The sequence below is a fragment of the Podarcis erhardii genome (genome assembly GCF_964252035.2).
Source record: "Podarcis erhardii genome assembly, chromosome: 8".
Lineage (NCBI taxonomy): Eukaryota > Metazoa > Chordata > Lepidosauria > Squamata > Lacertidae > Podarcis > Podarcis erhardii.
Window position 1 is genome coordinate 57,027,211 of NC_138499.1, and position 6,868 is coordinate 57,034,078.

Sequence of the window (6,868 nt, forward strand, 5' to 3'; positions counted from 1 at the left end):
TACACTAACAGGCAGTATGTTCCACATACAAAACCAGAATCAATTATAATATTGATATAACAGGAAACAAATGAAATCGCAAAGCAAAGAATTTGCTAAGCACAAAGCAGGGAAGGATACATTGCAGCTATTCATTTTTAGGGTGCAATCGTATACTTGAGATTTGCCGTAGGAACTGGCAAAGCCATGCTACGCAGGCGGAATGCCAGATGGGCCATCGCCCTGACAGATATGTGGGGCACTCTGCCGGCAGAGCTGTTCCGGGATTAAAAAGGCCAACATCAGGCAGAGTCATGGGCCACACAGGGAAGAACTACAGACATCATATCCTACAACCCTTCAGTCCACAGGCACATCCCCATCAATAGCACAATATTACATCAGTGCTCAGCCTAACACAAAGAATCCACACAAACAGCCGAAATATCAGTGGAAGGGGAGGATTTAAGCCACCCCTGCATGGACAATCACTCCAGTCACATCCTCATGGCAAAGCATAGGACCCATTCATAGCACACCACCATCAGTAAATAAACCCCACACAGAGACATCCTAAGTCAGCTGATAGGGTGCATAGAGTTATGTACCACTCTGATCCAATGTTAGAAACTCGGGAATATAAGCTAGGTGCCAAATGGCTCCTTAAACCAGGGTTACAGTTGCCAAAATGGAATGAAATGTGTTCCAGTTGTGCAGATAGGTAAAGGTAAAGGTACCCCTGCCCGTACGGGCCAGTCGTGTCTGACTCTAGGGTTGTGCGCTCATCTCACTCTATAGGCCGGGAGCCAGCGCTGTCCGCAGACACTTCCGGGTCACGTGGCCAGCATGACAAGCTGCATCTGGCGAGCCAGCGCAGCACACGGAACGCCGTTTACCTTCCCGCTGGTAAGCGGTCGCCATTTATCTACTTGCACCCGGAGGTGCTTTCAAACTGCTAGGTTGGCAGGTGCTGGGACCGAGCGACGGGAGCGCACGCCGCCGTGGGGATTCGAACCACCGACCATGCGATCGGCAAGTCCTAGGTGCTGAGGCTTTTACCCACAGCGCCACCCGCGTGCAGATAAAACCCCACAAATAAAATTCTAAAGGATGCACTGTTAGTGTGTGAAAACAGGCAAGATCCAAGGATCCCCAGGCCTGCATCCCCAGATGGTGGAGACATCAGGCACTGTCCTGGTGCCCGCACATCTTCACTTGGTTGCAAGTGACCAATAGCCCGGTTCAAAACACGCATTGCGAATTTTGAACGCTGCTCTGATCTCATGTTGTGCCTGCTTACAGAGCTCACAAGGGAGAACTCAGCTGATGGGAAAGATCCCCCCACCCCATGACAAAAGGAGCAGTTTGCACAAAACAGACAGACCTCACAACACACATGAGATCTTTCAGCCCACTGCCTAGAACCCTAGCAGGTAGCTCACCATAGGGCTCCAGATTCCTATCACCAAATCCCACTCCATCCCAACAACAACTAAGGAAATAAAGGGGGGAACACATCCTGTAATGTATGCCTGCTTCAGGTGTCTCCCTCCACCACATCCCCTTTGCTATGTGCGACTACATCCGTCTTGTCTAAACTGTACAGCTTTATTTATAGCAGCCACACTGCCTGCTGCCTTTTACATGATGTTCTCTTGCCTCCCAACAAAGCTACCTGTTGGCAAAGGCCAGGCACTCCACCGCAACTATGGCCACTGCTGGTGAGACACTCAGGTACACTTTTGCCTTACAGGATCACAACCCAGATGCATGGAGTAGGACAGGAAATGAGCACCACACACATGGGAGCCCACAAAAGGGAGGGCAGGAAGGCTGGGGAAGGAGCAGGGGTGAGCACTCAGGCAGCACCAGTCACTGCTCTCTCTCACCTGCTCACAAGCACCCACTGTGCATCCCTCTACAGAGATTATGCTGGAGATCTGTTGGCTACTGCTTGATATTCTCTCTTCTCTTATTTTTTAAAAAATCATTTTATTGGTTTTTAGGTAAACATACACAGAACAAATAAGTAACAGTAAAAAACTGAATACAATATTTGTCTTTCCCTTGATCGCCACAGCTACAGGATCCACCCCACTCCCCATTTTGCACTCATCATGATCAAAATCCACTCCATAACCTGCAACAGTGACCAGCATGCTCTCAGGGGTTCCTTGTTCTTGACTTGCAGAAAAGCTCTATTTCAGACAGATGCAACAGGTGAAGATGTCCTTAATACAGAGCTACTACCCTCATGTCTATGTCAAGCCACTGTACAATCCCTGCTGGAGTGGCTAGTTAGACACACACACACACACACACACACACACACTGTACTTTCCTTCCAGAATTACCTCCATCCTGGATGCTGTTCAATAAGACTTTGACATTATCATACATGTTATTCCTTTGGGCTGTATCCAATACTAGTCTAACTCAGAGTAGACCCATTCAAATGAATACACAGACTTACATTGTTCCATTGATTTCAGTGGGTCTACTCTGGGTAGGACCTAGCTGAATACAACCCTTTCCCTCTAGGTCTAGGAAATTGTAAACTGGGATCTTTCCATGGGCGTAGCCAGGATTTTTGTTGGGGGGGTCAGGACTTTTTGGGGGGCAGAACCGATGTGATTGGTCAGTTAGTTAAGTATTTCTACTGCTTTGCTTGATCTAGGGGGTTCAGCTACCCCCCTGCCCCCCTTCGCTATGGCCATGGATTTTTCCCTAACCCCCTAGAAAAATCTGACTCAGGATGGTTCTCTAAAGGAGACAAAGAGCTTACGGGCTCTGGCAGCGGCCTCCCCCCCCCCACTGCCTGGACCCCAAGGGCCAAACCTCTCAAGGTATGCAAGTGGGATGGGCATTGCTGCCATGGTGGGCGTAGGGGGAGTATCTTGCAGATCCACAGCCTAACATAATTGAAGCATAGTATAGGATTGCTCCTTCCATGAATGTGCTCATTGTGTGGTGTGGCATTCACAAAGTATGCTGCCTAACAGTCATGCTGTTGTGCCATGATGGTTAAATCTGACATTTGCTAAAGCGGACTTTTACATTTAAATTATTTCTGAGCATTAAAAAAAACACACCACTTGGTGCAGAAAGAATCGAGAGGGCACTGCCTGATTCATTATTATTATTTGGCTACACAGCTGTCTGCTTTGAAAACCATGAAGAAATCAAACAAACACACACCCATTATGTTACAGAGGTGGTGTGAATCTGCAGTACCTTAAAGGCCAAAGAACAACAAAACCGTCTTTAACAGCAATGGGCTTTTAAAGTGCTATAAATAATCATTCTCGGATTGGAAATGGGTGGAATTTCTGGATGCACTCCACCTTTTTCTCCCTTCAGATAAGCGAGTCTGCCACATTGTTCAAATACACCCATAGATCATTTTATACTTCCTTGCCTTTAGCAGGTCTCAACTTGATACTTAAAACCAGCTCCTTAACGATAACTCTCTATTCACTATTCGAGTTTCTGGTCCCAAGGACTGGATTTTAGTTCACAGCAGATGGGCGGGGGTGGTGGGGGAGGGAAAGTATTAATTTACCTATCTCAATACTGACGTATATCCCAACAAAGACAGATGCACGTACAGAGGGAGAGAGAGAAACGCAAGGGCACAGCACCGCTTTCCCGAGCCTGTAATGTGGAGTTGCAATGCAAAGGCAGTAAGGAGGGCTGGAGCTGCTGATTGGACGGTGGGTCTGCCAATCTTTGCAGGAGGGCAGAGTCAAGCGAAGCAGAGCTACTTTGCATCGGTGTTTCCCATTCTTCTTTGCCACTGTGTGTCACATTGTGTGAACCCCTCCCCCCACCTCTCCCAAAAATAACACCCCACTGTTTAGGAAGCAACAAACATCCCTATCCATGGAGCAGTTGGTCTCCTTCACCATAAGCACTGGAGATGGAAAATATTAATGCATCACCTCAGTGGAGAAAGGGAAAAACGAGAGTTGGAGTCTGTAACACACTATTAGCTGTAAAGCAGAGAGAAAAGGGAGGAGGAGGAGGAGGAGGAGGAGGAGGAAGGGACCCAGAGGTGAGGTGAGAGGAGTTGTGTCACTCCATTGAAAGAGGCTTTGACCTTACATTGATCTCCTAAAGTCTCTGAATCCATTACTATTATTACCATTACCATTATGAATTTTATTCTTGCAGGTCAGTCAGTTGGATTATAACAGCACCCCCAAGTCTTGTCTAATTTGCGAACTCATTAGTCTAATTTCATTATTTAATCATGCGCCAACCAATCGAGCTTCCTTAAGAAAGGACTGACCTATTTTTGGCTGGAGATAAACGATCATGTTAACAGATGTTAATCTTGTAATCTGTTTTCCTGTAAGCACTTCGCATGCCCGCTTTTTAGACATTAACAAGAAGAACAACAACACACACACATATTAGAAAAGGGACGAATTGACGTCACTGTTCAATACTCCGGTGGTTTCTTTTTTTAAAAGAATTGGGGAGGGGGGGAGAGAAAGAGAGAATTCGCCCCCTATGCTTTCAAAGACATGAAATCTTTTCCCACTTTATAAATGCTGATTTGTTCTGCCTCAACTCCCACGGGCTTTTATTTGCATTTCAAATTCCACAGGTTACACAGATCGCTTTTTACACACACACACACACACACACACACACACACACACAATGTAAACCAACAATAAGGCACTGAATGGGGATTGAGAGAGTGGGGGCAGGGGGCTACATCTGGATTAGATAAAGACCATGCATTAATAGATCTCCAGAAATGGTCTAGAAACAACAACAACAATCCGTCTACATCTAGATTCCAAGCTGGGGGGGGGGGGGCTGCCTGAATTTGCAAGATCTTAGATCCACCCAATACACATTTTCCAGAGCGTCCTGGTCTACTGCTGGGAGTTTTTCAGCGCTTCTGGAGCAAGATCTTTGCCGCGGGGAAGTGGGCAGCATTTTCTAGAGCGCTGCAGCTGCAGAGGGCAAGCGACCCGAAAGCCAAAGCACAAAATTGGGACCATCTCCCTGTCACCTTAACCTGGAGGAAAAACGCCTCCTGCGCCCTGAGACTTCTCCCAGCTCAACTCCGACCCCTCTAAAGTTTCCTCAACTTGTCGAAACAGCTTGATTCAAAAGACGGTTGCAAGTATTATGCTAATTCTGGGTGGAGATGGGAGGGGCAGAGGAGGAGGAGGAGGAAGAGGAGGGTTTCATAGGACAAAATGTCTGCATTATTTCTCTTCTCTGCACCCCCCCACCAGTCCTCTCATCTCTCTCTCCCCCTCCCCTCCCAGTATATCCAATGGGCAGGACTCATCTCCGGGATTGCCCTCCAAGGACTCCCTTCCTCTCCACCTAATTTACAGCCCTCAACTTTCCAGGATAAACTATTCCTTTTAATTCAGCTGATGGGAGAGGATCGGGAGGGGTTGGGGGTGGAAGAGAGAGAAGTGGCGAGGGGAAGAGGACACACACACACACACACACACACACACACCCTAAGCAATAAATCAATCCAATCTGCAAATACCCTTAATAATGTAAGTGGCTCGCTCCCAAGCTGGAGAAGCATCGCCTCCCTCCCGCAGCCCGCAAACATTTCATTTTTAAAAAAGACAGGCAGATTTCTTTCTTGCATGCGAGATCTCCTCCTCACCCCTCTCTGTACAAAGTCCAAATGTTCACAGTTTAAAAAAATAACATATAGCGACAATCCATTCAGCCCCAGCAAAAATATATATATATATCTTTCTCCTCCTCCTCCTCCTCCCTCTCCCTACCCCCCCACCCCGCCACCCCGCCACCCCTTTCGAAGAGCCCAAAGTTATCGTTTCTGTAAAAAGTCCCTTCAATTACCGAGCGAGATTAACTATTAATTGGAAACGCGAAGTTTTTCCCACGGGCGTATTAAGAATATTCTCATCTCTCTCCTCTCCTCTTTCCCCCTCTTTCTGATCCCCTCCCATCTTCTTCCTCAGCACTTAAGAAAGAAAAAGAAAGAAAAAAAGAAGGAGGGAGGAAGTGGAGAGAAAAGAATGGCTTAACAATCTCTTCGCGATCCCCTTACCTTCTTGCAGTTGAGGTGAAGCGATTTGGAGAAGGACACAAACAAGAAACCTGAAGGTGAAACCATGCGCTGAAGGCAATAAGGAAAGAACTGCACATGATTCACTGCGCCAGCTCCACTCCGGCGAGCAGCGAGGGGGGCGTCTCTACACCCCTCGGTGCCAAGCCCTGGGCACGGGGTCCTCCGGCTTCAAACTTTCCACCGCCCTTTAGCCCATCTGGGAATCCCTTGAGGGCTCTGGGATGGAGGGCGACGGGAAGAATCCCCCTCTCCTTTTCCTGGTCTTTTTCCTCGCAGCGTATAGGTTGACGTCTTCCCCCAGCCGGGCGAATGGTCTGTTCTATATTAAATGCACACACTGTCTACTATTGTCTCATCAGCACAAAGTTCTTGTATTATGCGGGGAAAGTCTAGATAGCCAAAAGCGAGTCACATAAAAAACAATTATTCCACTAACAGGACTCATTCATTAGCAGATCTGTTATTCATCTCTGCTTCAGCCAAATGACTACATAGATGGGGATTACAGGAAACTATATATTCACATACTAAGTATGCAATTTTGTATAATTTCGACTCTCTCGCGATAGGTATCATGCTGCTGGTATCTCAACTTTGAAATAAAAACATTATTGCATATTGCATATTCTTCTTGTTAAATTGTTGCTGTTGTTATTGTTAATTCAGAGACGTCTGCTACAGACAACTTCTACATGAGATCTTGGTTTGACATTTGCTGCGTGTGACTTTTCTGGGTGCATTAATTTCATCACAGGTACATGCTGTACTAGAATACCCACACACAAATTATATATGTACAGTAAT

At 46.8% G+C, this 6,868-nt stretch overlaps 1 protein-coding gene across 1 annotated transcript in view; it reads right to left on the bottom strand.

Annotated features, from left to right (window-relative positions):
• The window catches only part of ZNF516 (zinc finger protein 516), a 126,874-nt gene extending 120,497 nt beyond the window's left edge, over window positions 1-6,377 (bottom strand). The window contains exon 1 of the mRNA XM_081873352.1: window positions 6,044-6,377. The gene's annotated coding sequence lies outside the window, so the exon portion shown is untranslated. The remainder of the gene's footprint in view (window positions 1-6,043) is intronic.
• Window positions 6,378-6,868: the final 491 nt, after the last annotated feature.